Source organism: Psammomys obesus, unplaced genomic scaffold, assembly GCF_907164565.1.
Source record: "Psammomys obesus unplaced genomic scaffold, mPsaObe1.curated_primary_1811, whole genome shotgun sequence".
In the NCBI taxonomy this organism is placed as follows: Eukaryota; Metazoa; Chordata; class Mammalia; order Rodentia; family Muridae; genus Psammomys; species Psammomys obesus.
This window is the reverse complement of record NW_026591872.1, coordinates 6198930-6217125: the sequence shown is the minus strand read 5'-3', so window position 1 is coordinate 6217125 and position 18196 is coordinate 6198930. Positions and strand designations below refer to the sequence as shown.

At 36.5% G+C, this 18196-nt stretch overlaps 1 protein-coding gene across 1 annotated transcript in view; it reads left to right on the top strand.

Annotated features, from left to right (window-relative positions):
• The window catches only part of Tenm1 (teneurin transmembrane protein 1), a 1167432-nt gene that overhangs the window by 171205 nt on the left and 978031 nt on the right, over nucleotides 1-18196 (top strand). The gene's annotated exons all lie outside the window — the stretch shown is intronic.

The window sequence follows — 18196 nt, the reverse complement described above, 5'->3', positions numbered from 1 at the left end:
ATTAATTTCTAAAGTAAGGTAATATATTAAAATAAATGATTAAACTAAGGAAAGTACTACACAAACTATTACAGTTGTATTGTAACAAAAAGGATACAAGTAAGAACCAGCCACAAGGAGAAATACATAGGACAAGATGTGTGATTTCAATATCCATCTTTCAATAGAGCCTGCAGGACATATCCACAATGTCAGTGTGCGTTCCCAACAGACAGGTTCTCCAGTCACCCTTTCAACCTCTCTCTCATCCAGTTTCCTGTTTCCATCTATTTTAAATGTCTATTTTATTTCCCCTTCTGAGTGACATTTAACTATGCTCCTTTGGGCCCTCCTTTTTACTTAGCTTCTTTGGGTCTGTGGATTAAAGAATAGCTATCCTGTACTTTATGGCTAATATCCATTTATAAGTGAGTACATATCATGTGTGCTTTCTAGTTGTTGGTTACCTCACTCAAGATATTGTTTAGGTCTACCCACTTTCCTGAAAATTGCATGATATTTTTATTTTTAATAGCTGAGTAGTAATCCATTGTGTAAATGCACCTCATTTTTTTTTATCCATTCTTCAGCTTTGGGACATGTAGGTGGTTTGCAGTTTCTGATTACTCTGAATAAAGCAGCTATGAACATGTATGAACAAGTATATTTGCGGTATAGTGAAACATATTTTGGGTATATGCCTAGGAGTGGTACAGTTGGGTCATGAGGTAGACAGCCAATTTTCTGAGACAGTGGTAGATTGATTTACAAAGTGGTTGTACAAGTTTGCACTCCTATCAGCAGTGGAAGACTATCCCTTGCTCCATATCCTAGCTAACATGTGTGGTTACTTGAGTTTTGATCTTAGCCATTCTGATGGTTATAAGATGGAATCTCAGAGTTGTTTGGGTTTGCATTCCTCTGATGACTACTGATGTTGCACATTTCTATAACTGCTTCTTGGCCATTAGAGATTGATCTGTTGAGAATTCTCTGCTTAATTCATTTTTTAATTTTTTTTGTATCAATTACAGCTTATTCACTTTGTATCTTAGCTGTAGATTCCTTCCTCAATCCCTCCTAATCCCACCCTCCTTCCCTCATCTCCTCCCATGCCCCTCTCCAAATTTACTGCTGAGGGGAGGTCCTCCTCCCCTTCCATCTGACCCTAGCCTACCAGGTCTCATCAGTACTGGTTGCATTGTCTTGTTCTGTGGCCTGGTAAGGGTGCTCCCTCATCAGTGGGAGGTAATCAAAGAGCCAGCCATTGAGTTCACATCAGAGATAGTCACTGTTCCTCTTATTAGGAAACCCATTTGGATACTGAGCTGCCACAGAGGTTCTAGGTAATCTCTATACATGGTCCTTGGTTGGATTATCAGTGTCAGAAAAGACCCCTAAGTTCAGATTTCTTGATTCTGTTGCTCTTCCTGTGGAACTTCTGTCCCCTTCAGGTCTTTCTATCTCCGCCTTCTTTCATAAGATTCTCTGCACTCTTCCCAAAGTTTGGCTATGAGTCTCAGCATCTGCTTTAATGCATTGCTGGGTAGAGTCTTTCAGAGGTCGTCTGTGGTAGGCTCCTGTCCTATTCCCTGTTTTCTACTTCCTCTGATGTCTGTCCCATTTGCCTTTCTGAGTGAGGATTGATCATCTTACCCAGGGCTCCCCATTGGGGCTGTTCAGTTTATTTTTGTTTGATTTTGTGAGTTCTTTATATATTTTGGGTATTAACTCTCTGTCACATAAAGTGTTGTTGAAGATCTTTTCTGTTCTATAGGCTGCCATTTGTCCTATTGAGAATGTCTTTTGTCTTTCAGAGGCTTCTCAGTTTCAGGAGGTTATTAAATGTTGATTTTACTGCCTGAGTTGTTTGCTGTTCTTTTCAAGAAGCTGTCTCCTGTAACAAGCTGTCTCCTCCTCTATTAGATATATTGTATCCAGTCTTATGTTGGGGTCTTTGATTCACTTGGACGTTATTTTTATGCAGGACGAAAAATATAGATCTACTTGCATTCTTCTACTTTTAGACATACTGTTAGACCTGCACCATTTATTGAAGATGCTTTCTTTTTTCCATTGTATGGTTTTGGCTTCTTTGTCAAAAATCAACTCTCCATAGGTGTATGAGTTGATTTCTGGGTTTCCAATTAGATTCCATGTATCTTCCTGTCTGTTTTTATGCCAATATCATGTTTTTGTTTGTTTGTTTGCTTGCTTTTTACTATTTCTCTGTAGAACAGCTTAAAATTAAGGGTGGTGTTACCTCCGAAAGCAATTTTATTATACAAGTTTATTTTAGCTATTTTTTCCCTATGTAAACTAGAGGATTTGCTCCTCCAAGGTGTGTAAAGAATTGTGTTATTATTTTAATGGGAGTTTCATTGAATCTGCTTTTGGTAAGATGGCCATTTTTACTATGTTAGTCCTACCAATCCATGAGCATGGGAGATCTTTCCATCTTCTGAGGTCTTCTTTACTTTCTTTCTTCAGAGACTTGAAGATTTTGTCATACAGGTCTTTAACTTCCTTGGTTAGAGTTACATGAAGGTTTATTATTTGTAGCTATTGTGAGGAGTGTTATTTCCCTAATTTCTTCCTCAGCCTGTTTATCATTTGTACAGAGGAGGGATACTGGGATACTGTTTTTTTTTGTTTTGTTTTGTTTTGTTTTGTTTTTCCAGGTAATTTTCTATTCAGCCACTTTGCTGAAGGTGTTTCTCAGATGTAAGAGTTCTCTGGCAGAATTTTGGAGAGGTCTTTTATGTATATTATCATATCAACTGTGAATACTGATACTTTGACTTCTTCCTTTCCAATCTGTATCCCTTTAGTATCCTTTAGTTGTTTTATTGTTCTACCTAAAAATTCCAGTACTATATTGAATAGATATCGAGAGAGTGGACAGTCTTTCTTTGATCCTAATTTTAGTGGAATTGCTTTAAGCTTCTCTCCATTTAATTTGTTATTGGGCATTAGCTTCCTGTGTTTTACCTTTATTGTGTTTAGGTATGCAACTTGTAACCCCGTTCTCTACAAGACTTTTAAATTGAAGCTGTACTGGAGTTTGTCAAAGGCTTTTTCAGCATCTATTATGATGATCATGTTATTTTTTTCTTTTAGTTTGTTTATAGGGTAGATTACATAGATTGATTTTCATTTGATGAACCATTCCTGCATCCTTGCGATGAAGCCTATTTGATCATGGTGGATGATGTTTTTGATGCGTTCTTGTATTAGGTTTGCAAGTATTTTATTGAGTATTTTTGCATCAATATTCATAAGACAAAATGACCTAAATTCTCATTTTTTTGCTGAGTGTTTGTGTGGTTTAGGTAGCAGGGTGACTGTGGCCTCATAGAATGAATTTGGCAATGTTCCTTCTATTTCTATTTTGTGGAATAGTTTGTGGAGTATTGGTATTAGCTTCTCTTTGAATTTCTGGTAGAATTCTGCACTAAAACCATATGGAAATGGGATTTTTTTAGTTGGGAAAATTTAATGACTTCTTATATTTCTACATAGAAAATGTAAGGGTTATAGGCTTATTTAAATTGTTTACATGGCCTTGATTTAACATTGGCATGTTGTATCTATCCATAAAATCATCTATTCCATTTAGATTTTCAAATTTATTGAATACAGGCTTTTGAAGTAACACTAAATTATTCTTTTATTTCCTCTGTATCTGTTGTTGTGCTCCTTTTAATTTACGATTTGGTTAATTTAGATACTGTCTCTCTGCCTTTTAGTTTGGCTAAGGGTTTGTCTATTTTGTTTGATTTTCTCAAAAAAAAACAATCTGAAATGATGATGAACAGCATATTTTATATGAAAAAGGTTTATTGGCTAGAGATTAAGAGAGAGAGAAGGAGAAATCCAGACATGATAGGGTGAGGGGAGAGGGCACCACTACAGAGAAAGAGAGAGAACAAGAGAGAGGAAGAGAGTGCAAGAGCAAGAAGGCAAGGGAGTCACTATCTGCTGCAGTGCATGGTTAGCAACTACTTGCAATATTCTACCCTGAACTTTCCAGGGCAGGAGCTTCCCTTCCTCCTCTTGACCATGTAATCAAGTTATTGCTATTACTTTTTAATTAATTGTAGTTGATTCACATTGCATCCCAGCTGTAGCCCTCTCTATTGCCGCCCCCAATCCCATACTTCTTCCCTCATCTCCTTCCATGCCCCTCCCCAAGTCCACTGATAGGGGAGGTCCTCCTCTCTTTCCATCTGACCTTAGCCTACCAGGTGTCATCAAGACTGGCTGCATTTTCTTCCTTTGTGGCCTGGTAGGGTTGCTCCCCCCTGAGGGGGAGATGCTTAAAGAGGCAGCCACTGAGTTCATATCAGAGATAGTTCTATTCCCCTTACTAGGGAACCCACTTGGAGACTGAGCTGCCATGGGCTACATCTGTGCCGTGGTTCTAGGTTATCGCCATGCAGGTCCTAAATTGGAATATCAGTGTCATAAAAGATCCCTGGGCCCAGATATTTTGGTTTTGTTGCTCTCCTTGTAGAACTACTATCTCCTTCAGGTCTATGTCCCCCTTCTTTCATAAGATTCCCTGCACTCTGCTCAAAATTTGGCTATGAGTATCGGCATCTGCTTTGATACCCTACTGGGTAGAGACTTTCAGAGTCCCTCTGTGATAGACTCCTATCCTGTTCCCTGTTTTCTCTCTCTCTTCCAATGTCCGTCCCATTTGCCTTTCTAAATGAGGGTTGATCATCTTACCAGGGTCCTCCTTCTTGCTTAGCTTCTTTAGGTGTACATTTTAGTATATTTAGTATCTTATATTATATGTCTAATATCCACTTATAAGTAATTATATACCATGTGTGACTTTTTACTTTTTTTCTCTAGCTCTCTTACCCCTTGAGTGGTGACCAAGAGCTACTTTCAATGAACCTATATTTACATATTTTGACTTGCCTTATATGAGATTCAGCCCAGGCTCTTCTTTTTTAATTATAGAAAAAGGGAGGAATGTTAGTATATAGGGAGCCTGCTTCTGGGTTGTGTAATAACCTAAGATGTCAACATGTGTCTACTGCCATGTAGCCACACCTGGCAGGCATGGTTCAGTTGCTCCAGAAAAAGACCAACATGCCACTTTGTTGCTCTCTTGCCTTCTTGCTCTTGCACTCTCTTCCTCTGTCCTGCTCTCTCCCCTTTCTCTCTCAGGAAGCCCTCTCTCCACCCCCTATCATGTCTAGCTCTCCACTTCTCGTTTTCCCTCTCTTCATCTGTATCCAATAAACCTCTTTCATATACTGTTGAGCATTATCATTTCAAACCAGCTCTAAGTTTTGTTGATTCTTTGTATTATTCTCTTTGTTTCTAATTTATTGAATTAAGTCCTGAGTTTGATTACTTACTGATATCTACTCCTCGTGGGTGTGTTTTTTTCTTTTTGTTCTAGAGCATTCAGGTGTGCTTTTAATTTTTTTTTTAATGTGTAGAACTGGGTTATTCAGGTTCTATGTTGACAGATGACTACTAATTTTTATGCTTCTAAGAGTCTCAAAATGATAAGACTGCCTCTCCCTTGAAATATGTAAAGACATAATTACAGGTTTAACTCTGACTCCTGGAATTAAATTATGTTTTTGACCTGTTTGACTATATGAGATATAACTCAAAAGGGATTTTTATTTTTTAAAACACAGAAAAATTCACAAATGTTTAAAAACATAAGGTTAGTTTTGAAATGTAGATACATAATATTAACATTGATAAAAATCAGCTACAACACTGTCAATCTAAAGTAATATTTAGCTATTACATTCATTGCAAATTTCTTCTGCTATTTCTTTCTTTTTTTTTTTTTTAATTTTTTTTAAGGTCCTTAGCGCTATGAACTTTCTTCTTAGCACTGCTTTCATTGTGTCCCGTATGTCTGGGTAATTTGTACCTTCAATTTCATTGAATTCTAGAAAGTCTTTCTCAGAAATGTAATCTTGATTAAACATGGTTAATAAGGGTCCAAAATTAAATAAAGATTCCAAAATTTAGAAATACAGACAGGACTACAAAGGATGATTTTAAACTTTCTTGTGCTTAAAACATGACAGCTATTTGTGATATGTAAATAAGAACAGAAACTGATGCAATTACTAAATGGGAGATGAATTCCCATGGAAAGATTTTAGGAGATTATTGGCTTTAGGAATGAGTTAGGTTCCACATAGTCAATTGGCTTGAATTAGAATAGAATGAGAAAGTTTCCAAAAATGAATGTACTGCCCACTACTATTCATTCACACAATAATTTTTTAGTACACTTACTACATTCCAGATTGTCTTATACACTCCAGAAATGTAATTGTGAGGTAGATTGTCCCTGCTGTTTTAGACTTGGATTCTAGTGGGGGGAAAGCAATGTATGATTTAAGCACAAGTCTGTGTTAGGTAGAAATAAAACTTTAAATAAAAACTGAAGAGAGAAAAATAATAGTGTTATGTTGATGAGGTAATATGTTATCAATGATTTTGAAGCACTTTCTCTCTGATGAGGTAAGGGAAATATAAAGTAGAAAAGCCAGCCTGATAAACTCTAATAAGGGAGAACATTCAGGTTTGATTAATAAGTGAACATTCCATGAGGTGATACACAGAATGAAATATCAGAACATATAGTGATCTGGTATGGATATGTATTAACAAAATGATAGGGTCAAAAACCAGACCCCTCCAAGGAGGGATGGGAGTAATCAAAGATCACTGTGAAAAAAATTATTTAGTTTGAAATACCACCACACACTTTAAGAAGAGTCAAATGATACAACTGATGTTTTATAAAGATTACTCTAACAGATAGGTAAAAAGATATTTTACAGAAGCATGAACTGAAATAGTAAGGGCAGTTAGAGGGTTCTTGTCCATCTGATGGCAAGATGGACATGCTTTCTGATAATCTTGTGGAAGAGCAAAGTAGAACCGGCTATGAGGAGGAGTGAGTAGACTCAGAATCCATCTTCAAGGCAAACTCAACATAACTTTCTGGATTTGGAATAAGTGATAAAGCAGAATGAAAGAATGAGTTAAGGATTTGGCTTTTGGTACCTGGGTAAGTAATGATACCACTTTTATATGTACATTATAAGTGAAGGAACACTTAGGGAGAAAAAAATGCAGAAATCAATTTTTGATATAGTCAATTTCAGATTTCTATGCTAGAGAAAAGTGGTAAACAAATGTAAATACCTGTGAATCTATGGGTACATTATTAAAGACATTCTCAGAACTAAATTTATAGTTTGAGAAATATGTTTACTATTTAAATTATTGGAAAGTTATTTAAGTTATTGATGTGAGAGCAAAGTTGATAAAAGACAGACAAGAGAGAATTTGGTAAAAGTAGATTAATAAAATTGTGAAAGAATGTTTTGTAATGAAGTTATGAAAAAATAGACAATGAACATAGAAGGGAAAGACAACCCCAAAAAGAAACAAATATTCCATGAAAGTTTCTGTTACCAAGTTTTGTTTTGTTTTTTCAAAAATATTATGTTTATGGTATGCATGAGATTTTCAAATATCCTCACACACATATCAATAAATAGCATGCCTTCGAATTACTTGTTGATAAGAAAATCAGGACAAAAGGCAAAGAAAAACAGCTTAAAATGTTGGGTTCTATGAAATAATAATAAAAACCCAAAAATTAATAAGTAAGTCAGTATGTTCAACTTCAGTCAACAGAATATAGAAAATAATCATGGGTGTAAGAAAATAAATATGAATATCTATAGCAGTGGGGTAGTGACCGCTGTAGTTCATACAAGTTAAATGAAAACCTGGACATAAATTTTTGAGTTACCACTCAAAAGCCTTTCTCTGCACAGATAGCAGGAATGTCAGAAAAAACTGCAAAGAAAACATGTAGTTATGCATTCATGCTCCAATGACCATATATTTAATAACTCTAGCTATATGTCTTAAGTGACTTGTTCATTCTGAGACTTGGTTTTCCTTCTTTTAGAATGGGAGACAAGTATAACCAATCCCTATAAAGAAGCCTGGTATAAATTCACTAATCAAATAATAACTTATAATTATACTGGTTCTAATATTAGGACATTTTTTTCTGTAAACGCTAGTATAGATCTCTTTAAACTTCATATTTCTTCTGAAGGTACATATAAGATAAGTGATGTGAATGAAGCACATAGGAAAGTGGGGTTGATCACAAAATCTTTGACGTATGGCACTGTGTAATAGTCATTCTATGATTAGTAACTATATATGAATTCATATTTTTGTATATTTTGTTAATATCACCATTTTCTTGTTCACAGTTTATTGATGAAAGTGATTTTATATATCTCTCTCAGCTGTCAACAAGAAAAATAAAATAATTTCTTTAGCAAGTCGTCTTGTCATTACTAGAGCATTTCTTTGCCAATGTTAAAGAGCAAAAGAATCATAAGGAATCTTGTTATCATTCAGATACTGATCCTATAGGCCTGAGATAGGATTTTGGATTCTGCATTATTCAGTTATCTGAGTTTCAAATATGTGAGATGGGATAGCCGTGATGACCTTTGCTTTTCATTTCAACCACAGGCAGTTATCACAAATTACATCCTTTATAAACATAATATGTGACAATAGGTAGGTATATTTTAAAAGCAGTAATATAAAAATACATGATTTTTTTTTAATATCCTGAAACAGATGTGAATGCACAGCTGTCTACTACAAAAAGAGTTTCTGGGGAAAGTCTCCAATGAGCAATACATCTTGTTTTTATCATTTCCTTTTTATGATGTTTTCTTTTCTGCATATCATGAAAATTACATAATGGGATTTTATTGTGGCCTGTTTGAATGGATAGTACAGTGTAGAAATAATGTAGTAAAAAAATTATTCTCACAACACAAAGTTTCTCTGAGAAATGTTGGTGCCACAGTATAAATAACCATTAGAAATGAAATTTGAGTAAGGTAAAAATAATTTAACGAAAATTGTGTATTCTTTATCAAAAATATTTGTAATATAAAGGTAGATTTTAATTGTGATTCTTGAGATAAAATCATGGCCTTCAAATATATTGCTTTAATAAGACTAGCATATTATGTTGGAAACAAAACATTCTTTCTCAAGTTTTATTAAATGGAGAAGTAAACAGTGTATTCAGATGTTGCTGGGAAAGTTAATAAATTCATGTGTATCTCTTATGCTTTTGCACTGTGATCCCTTTTTCTGAATGAAACACAATTTAATTTGTTATTTTAGATTAATTTATTATTTAATTTTTTCACCCTTTTTCTTGAAAAGCTCATTTATTATTCCAACCACAACATGTTCAGCATTTTGTCCGTACTTGGTTGATTGATTGATTGAGTCATATGAGAAGCAATATAATAATGTGATTTAAGAGTGTAGGTTTTAGAGAGATATTTCAATTTTGATGATAACACTTACTAATTTTGTAACATTAAACATTTTGTTTAAGGTGCTACTGTTAGTTTATTCATCAGCAAAATGGGAAAAATAATTTCTCCTATTTCTACTATGGGTAATAAATATGTGAACACACATAAAACAGCCAAAATTGTTAAAATAATAGTTTTAACACTTACTAACCAATTAGAACACATTGGCTAACTTATTAGCAATATATGATAAACTCTTTCTTGTCAATGCTCATGACTTATACCCTTAGGCATAACACTGATATATTTTAAGTATGGGACAAACACATCTGATTTCTGTGCATTTTTAATCTTTAATATAGTTTATATTTATTTTTAATTATTTATTTTTTATTATTATTTACAATTTATTCATTTTGTATCCCAGTTGTAGAACCTTCCCTCATCTCCTCTTGGCCCCACTCTCCCTCCTTCTTCCTCCCCTATTCATATTCTCTAATCCACTAATAGGTGAAGACCTCCTCTCCTACTGTCCAATCCTAGCCTGTCTGACACCATCAGGACTGCTGGGATCCATTTCTTCTGTGGGCTGGCTAGATCACCCCTCCAGGGAGAAGTTATCAAGGAACAGGCAACTGAGTTTATACCAGGGACTGTCTCTTTTCCCTTTACAGAGGATCCCACTTGGAGACTGAGCTGTCTATAGGCTACAGCTGAATAGTGGGGTCTAGGTCTTCCTACAAATGGTCATTGTTTCTTGCATCAGTGTCTGCAGTCCCCAATGGGCCTTGCTTTTTTATTTTATTTTAATTAATTAATTAGTTAATTATTTATTACAATTTATTTACTTTAAATCCTGGCTGTAGCCACTTTTCCTGTCTCCTCTCAGTCCCACCCTCCCTCCCCCTTCTCCCCCTATGCTCCTTCCCTAGTCCACTGATAGGGGAGGTCTTCCTACCCTGCTATCTGACCCTAGCCTCATCAGGACTGGCTGCATAGTCTTCCAATGTGGTATGGTAAGGCTGCACTCCCTAGGGATAAGTCATCAAAGGGCCAGCCACTGAGACCATGTCAGAGACAGCCTCTGTGATCCCTACTAGGGAACCTACTTGGAGACTGAGATGGCTATGGGCTACATATGAGCAGGGGGTCTAGGTCCTTTTGATACATGGTCCGTGGTTGAAGCATCTGTCTCTGCAAGTCCCCGTGGGCCCAGAAATTTTGGCTCTGTTGGTCTCCTTGTGGAGTTCCTGTTCCGTCCAGGTCTTTCTATCTCCCCCTTCTTCTATAAGATTCCCTGCATTCTGCCCAAAGTTTGGCTCTGAGTCTCCGCCTCTGTTTTTATAGCCTGCTGCATGAGTCTTTCATAGGCCCTGTGTGGTAGGCTCCAGTCCTGTTCCCTGTCTTCGCCTACTTCCAGTGTCTATCCTGTTTGCCCTAGGAATACGGATTAACCATCTTCCCGAGGTTTTTCTTTGTTGTTTAGCTTCTTTAGAACTATAGATTTCAGTATGTTTATCCTTTATTATTTGTCTAATATCCACTTACATGTGAATATATACTATGTATGTCTTTCTGCTTTGGGGTTACCTTACTCAGGATGATAATTTCTAGTCCCATCCATTTGCCAGCAAATTTCAAGATTTCCTTATGTTTAATTGCTGAATATTATGCCATTGTGTAAATGTACCACAATTTCTGTATCCACTTCTTGGGTAAGGAACATCTAGGCTGTTTCCAGATTTGGCTATTATGAATCAAACTGCTATGAACATAGTTGAAGAAATGTCCTTGATGAATGGCTGAGCATCTTTCAGATATATGTCTAGCAGTGGTATAGCTGGATCTTGAGGTAGCAGTGTTCCTCATTTTCTAAGAAAGCGCCAGATTGATTTCCAAAGTGGTTGTATAAGTTCACATTCCCATCAACAATGGAGAATGGTTCCTCATTCTCCACAACCTCTCTAGCGTGTGTTGTCACCTGAGTTTTTGAGGTGGAATTTCAGTGTTGTTTTCATTTGCGTTTCCCTGATGACTAAGGACACTGAACATTTCTTGAGGTGTTCCTCTGCCATTTGATATTCCTCTATTGAGAATTCTTTCTTTAGTTCTGTGCCTCATCTTCTCAATTGGATTATTTGGTTTGTTGATGTTTCATTTCTTGAGTTCTTTGCATATTCTTGATATTAGACCTCTGTCAGACTTAGAGCAGGTGAATACCTTTTCCCAGTCTCTAGGCTATCCTGTTATTCTGTTAAACCTGTCCTTTGCTTTACAGAAGCTTTTCATTTTCATGGGGTTCCATTTATTGATTGTCGTTCTTAAAGCCTGAGTTCATAGTGTTCTTTCCAGGAAGTTGTCTCCTGTGCCAATGAGTTTAAGGCTCTTCCCCACTTTTTCTTCTAACAGATTTAGTACGTCTCCTTTTATGTAGAGGTCTTTATTCCACTTGGAATTTACTTTTGTGAAGGGTGATAAATATGGATCTCTGTGCATTTTTCTACATATAGACATCTAATTATACGAGCACCATTTTTGAAGATGCTTTCTTTTTTCCTTTGTATGATCTTGGCAACTTTGTAAAAATCATATGTCTGTAGGTGTTTTGGTTTATTCCTGGGTCTTTGATTCAATTCCATTGATCATCCAGTCTGTTTTGCATTTTTAATCATTTATTAATCTTGAAATGCTTGTAATCTTTATAATAAATTTCATGTACATCTTCAACTACCAAGAGGTATAAGTTTGAAAAATGGAAGCTACTAATAAGATATATCCCCACAAATAAGCAGTAATGAGGCATAGTGAATGAAAAGAACATAATTTCTCACTAAATAATTAATTCTAATTATAATTACCCCTCTTTATTAAGTGTCTGTTTTACCATGTTAAATACTCTGTATAGTTCCTTGAATTTTTTCCAATAATAATGAATAAGCAACAGAATTTGTAGACTTTAGTAACAAGTTTCAGGGCATTATTATAGGAATTAGCCTCGTGCTACCCTGATAAACACATTGCCTTTGTTTTATATAGTTTACAATTGTTGAAATGAGATTCTTACTTAAAACAACTGACTTAAGTTGATAGTACAGTACTCCTGCTTCTTAGCTATGTAACAATTTGGAATGCAAACATCCTGTTTAGACAGACGAATACTACATGTCCATCTGAAACATCTTTGTAAAAGACAGCCTAAAAATTGGGAATAGATCTTCACCAACTCTTATCTGACAAGGAGTAATATCCAGCATATATAAAGAACTCAAGAAGTTAAACAACAACAAACCATGTAAACCATTGAAAAATGTAGTACATATCAGAAATAGTCCCTGTTCCCCTTACTAGGGTACCCACTTGGATACTTACCATGGTCTACATCTGAGCAGGGGTTATATCCATACATGGTCCTTGGTTGGACTATTAGTCTCAGAAAAGACCCTTGTGCCCGGATATATTTGGTCCTTGTGGAGCTCCTGTCCTCTCCAGGTCATATTAACTCTCCCTTCTTTCATATGTTTACCTGCTCTCTGCCCAAATTTTGGTTATGAGTCTCCGTATCTGCTTTGATACACTGCTAGGGAAAGTCTTTCAGAGGCCCTCTGTGGTAGGCTCCTGTCCTGTTACTTGTTTTCTTCTACATCCAATATTCATCCCCTTTGTCTTTCTAAGTGAAGATTGATCATCTTACCCCAGGATTGCTTTCTTATTTATCTTTTTTATTTTTACAGATTTCAGTATGTTTATCCTTTCTTATAGGTCTAGTACCCACTTATAAGTGAGTATATACCATGTGTGTCTTTCTCTTTCTGGGATACCTCACTCAAAATGATCTTTTCTAGATCCCACCTTTTGCCTGCAAATTTCATGATTTCTTTGTTTATAATTGCTGAGTAGTACTCCTCACCCCACCCCAGAGGGAGGAGCAAGCCCCAGAGGAGGAATTTGAAGCAAGTCCTGAAGATACCTGATAAGCTAGGGTCAGAAGGAAGGGGAGGAGGACCTCCCCTAGTAGTGGAATTGGAAAGGGGCAGGGAGGAGATGAGGGAGGAAGGGTGGTAATGGGAGGGAATAATAGAGCACAGTACACCTGGGATACAAAGTTAATAAACTGTAGCTAAAAATTTAATTTAAAAAAAATTGGGTACAGAGCTAAACAGAACTCTCAATAGAGAAATGTTGAATGGCAGCTAAACAGTTAAAAAATGTTCAATGTCCTTAGCCATCAGGGTGATGCAAATCAAAATGACACTGACATATCACCTTACACCCATCAGAATGGCTAAAATCAAAAAATCAAGTGACAGCACATGCTGGAGAGAATATGGAGAAAGGGGAAGCCTCTTCCATTGATAGTGGGAATGCAAACTTGTACAAACAATTTAGAAATCAATCTGGTGCTTTCTCAGAAAATTAAGAATAGTGCTACCTTAAGATCCAACTATACCACTCCTAGGCATATATCTAAAATATGGTCAACTATAATACAAGGATGTACTCAACCATGTTAGTAGCAGCTCTATTCAAAATAGCCAGAATCTGGAAACTACCTAGATGTCCGTCAACAGAGGAATGGATACAGAAATTGTGGTACAATTACACAATGGAATACTACTCAGCAATTAAAAACAAGGAAATCATGGAATTTTCATGCAAATGGTGGGATCTAGAAAAGATCATCTTGAATGCAGTATCCCAGAAGCAGAAAGACACACATATTATATATTCACTCATAAGTGGATATTAGCCATATAACATAGGATAAACATACTAAAGTTTTTTTTTTTGGGGGGGGCGTAAATGAACCAGAGATGAGACTGAGTGATTTATTAATAAATAATAATAATAATAAAAACTTCACTGGGATCAGCTTTTCACTCTCCTTTTTACTAAAGTTTTTACTCCTGAAGAAACTAAACAAAAAGGAAGACCCTAGGAAAGATGCTCAGTCCTCATTCAGAATAACAATTGCAATAGATATCAGAAGGAGGCAAAGACGACAGGGAACAAGACAAAAGCCTACCACAGAAGGCCTCTTTAAAGACTTTACTGATGGAGGTATCAAAGCAGATGCTGAGACTCATAGCCAAACTTTGGGCAGAGTGCATGGAGTTTTATGAAAGAAGGGAGAAATAGAAAAACCTGAAAGGAACAGGAGCTCCAAAAGGAGACCAACATATCCAAACATACTGAGCCCTGGGGGTCCTGAAGAGATACCCCAACCAAGGCCAATGCATGGAGAGGACCTAAAACCCCTGCTCAGATGTAGCACATAGGCTCAGTCTTCAAGTGGGGTCCCTAGTAAGGGGAGCAGAGACTTTCTCTGGTATGAACTCAGTAAAAGACTCTCTGATCACCTTCTCTTGGGGGATGGGTGCAGCCTTACCAGGCCACAGAAATAGACAATGAAACCAGTCCTAATGAGACTTGATAAGCTAAGGTCAGATAGAAAGGGAGGATGACCTCCCCTATCAGTGGACTAAGGGAGGGCCATAGGAGAAGAGGGAAGGAGGGAGTGAGTATAAGTTTGAGAGGAGACAGGGAAGGGGCCAGAGCAGAGATACAAATTGAATAAATAATAATAATAATAATAATAATAATAATAATAATAATAATAATAATGATAATAATAATAATAATAAATGAAGGACCAAGCAAATGAAAAACAAAAAAGACTTCCTCTTCTGTCCTTTCCATGTCATATTGCTTTTTCTTCCTCCAGAATTATAGGAGTTGATCACTTCCTTCAAATGCTTTAGTCACTGCCAACATAACTGTGTATTCATCCTCTGTCATCATTCCCCATGTTCTCCCCTTATTTCTTTCATTGGTATGAATTATGATGATATACTCATGACATTTTATTCAGTGAGAGTACACAAAATATGAATGCATTTTCTTTTTCCATCTATTTCTCTATTTAACTAGCTATTACATTTACTTTAATATGTAAAGAAAGGATAACCCTGCTCCATTGCTGGTGGGAATGTAAACTTGTACAACCACTTTGGAAATCAATCTGGTGCTTTCTCAGACAATTAGAAATAGTGCTTCCTCAAGATCCAGCCATACCACTCCTAGGCATATATCCAAAAGATGCTCAAGTACACAATAAGGACATTTGCTCAACCATGTTTGTAGCAGCTTTATTTGTAATAGCCAGAACCTGGAAACAACCCAGATGTCCATCACTTGAGGAATGGATACTGAAATTGTGGTATATTTACACAATGGAATACTATTCGGCAATTAAAAACAAAGAAATCATGAAATTTTCAGGCAAATGGTGGAAACTAGAAAAGCTCATCCTGAATGAGGTATCCCAGAAGCAGAAAGACACACCGGGTATATACTCACTCATAAGTAGATACTAGACCTATAAGATAGGATAAACATAGCAAAATCTGTACATCTAAAGAAGCTAAGCAAGAAGGAGGACCCTGGGTAAGATGATCAATCCTCACTCAGAAGGATATACGGGATGGACATTAGAAGAAGGAGAAAACAAAAAACAGGACAGGAGCCTACCATAGAGGGCCTCTAAAAGACTCTACCTAGCAGTGTATCAAAGCAGATGCTGAGACTTATAACCAAACTTTGGGCAGAATGCAGGGAATCTTAAGAAAGAAGCAAGAGACAGAAAGACCTGGAGAAGACAGGAGCTCCACAAGAAGAGCAACAGTACCAAAAAATCTGGGCACAGGGGTCTTTTCTGAGACTGATAGTCCAACCCAGGACCATTTATGGATATAGCCTAGAACCCCTGCTCAGATGCAGGTCATGGCAGCTCAGGATCCAAGAGGGTTTCCTAATAATGGGAACAAGGACTGTCTCTGACATGAACTCAGGAGCTGGCTCCTTTGATCACCTTTACCTGTGGGGGAGCAGCCTTACCAGTTCAGAGAGGAAGACAATGCATCCAGTCCTTGTGAGACCTGATAAGATAGGGTCAGGTGGAAGGGGAGGAGGACCTCCCCCATTAGTGGACTTGGAGAGGGGCATAGGAGAAGATGAGCAAGGAAGGGTGGGATTGGGAGGGAATGAGGGATGGGGCTACAGCTGGGATACAATGTGAATAAACTATAATTAATATAAAAAATAAAAATTTAATTAAAAATATGAAAAAATTAATAAGTACTACTCTCAAGCCATCATTTAGAATGCAAAGAAAAATGATAAATACCTCTTCTTCAAATCCAAGTGGACTATAATGAGAATCCTAAACACAATTGTCAGCTTATTAAACCACTTAAAAATACCCTGAACAACATTGAAAATAGGACATATTTGCTCACAGAAAAATAATTGCAAGAGATTTACCTCATCCCTGGTCATTAATATAGTTTACTATTTCTGTGGACCATCTGTTGGGTGGAATATTACTTATGTATAAAAGCACAGCTAGTATCAGGTTGGAGTATCTGAGAACATAGTTTCTTAGTCTCACTTGTTCTTGCAGATGAGAAAATATTTTGTATGATATTGATTTAGTCACTTGAATCATATTCTGTCTTTCAGGTTTTTATTACAGTTCGTTCATCTTTTCCTTTTCTTCCAATTCCAGTGTCATTTGCAACTATGAAATGTTTTCAATATTCTCATCCAAATAATTACATTCATATAAAAATCTGTTAATGAAACATTAAAGCTAAGGGATTAATTGTTAAAAAAAACAATTCTTGAAGCTAAAAAAACTCAGTTATGGTTCCATGGTAACAGGATTTATTATTAACTACATAAATCTTATGTAATTAAAATTAACATGCTACTTTAGGTACTTTCAAGACTATATATAAGATAAAATGTTATTTAAAAATAAAATAATTGTTGACATAGATTTTTCTGGATGAAAATTATTGGTAATTACCCATTTTTCAATTATTCTCTGCTTATAAAATTTTATTTTCTATCAGTTTAATGGAGAAAATCCTCATTTGCTCTTGAAGTATGACAGTATTTAATGTCTACAAGTCTTATTGGTATGATGCTTTTTAAAGAAAAAAATGCTTAGCAGAAAATGAAAGTATACACTTAGTGACATAGAAGAATTGATATAGGATATTTCCAAAGCAGGGAAACCCTAGTACAATCTGCTGATTGTACTACAAAGGAAGACTCCTAGTAACAAGGGTCATGGAGACCAAAGAGCCCACCCTCTAACTCCACAAGACTCCTATTGGAGGAAGGAGAACACCAATCTACTCACAAACCTTTGACTCAAAATTTACCCTGCCTACAAGATGTACAGGAACAAAAATCAAGCAAATATTGAGAGAATGTTCAACGAATGACTGGTCCAATCTGAGACTCACCCCACGGAAGACAGCCAGCCAATGACATGATTAACAATACTCTGCTATGCTTGCAGATGGGTGCCAAGCATAGCAACTTGAGTGTGTCCAAGCAGGTTCAGGGGGTCTGTGGAGACTGAAGCACTAACTAAGGATCATGCATGGATTGGACCTAGCCCTCCTACATAGATGTAGCTGATAGGCAGCTCAGTCCTCATATGGGTTCCCTAGTAACGGAACAGGGAATGACTCTGACATTGGCTTTGTTGCCTGCTTTTCAATCACTTTCCTCAGGTGGGGCTACATTGCCAGGCCGTAGGGGAAGAGAATTCAGTCAGTCCTGTTGCAACTTGATATGCTGGGGTGGAAGGCTCCCCTTCTCTGAGGAGTATGGGAGAAGGATAGAGAAAACATGGAGGGAAGATGGGACAAGGAAGAAAGGAGGGAGGGAGGCTATGACTGGGATGTAAAATTAATAGATAGATAGATAGATAGATAGATAGATAGATAGATAGATAGATAGATAGATAGATAGATAGATAGATA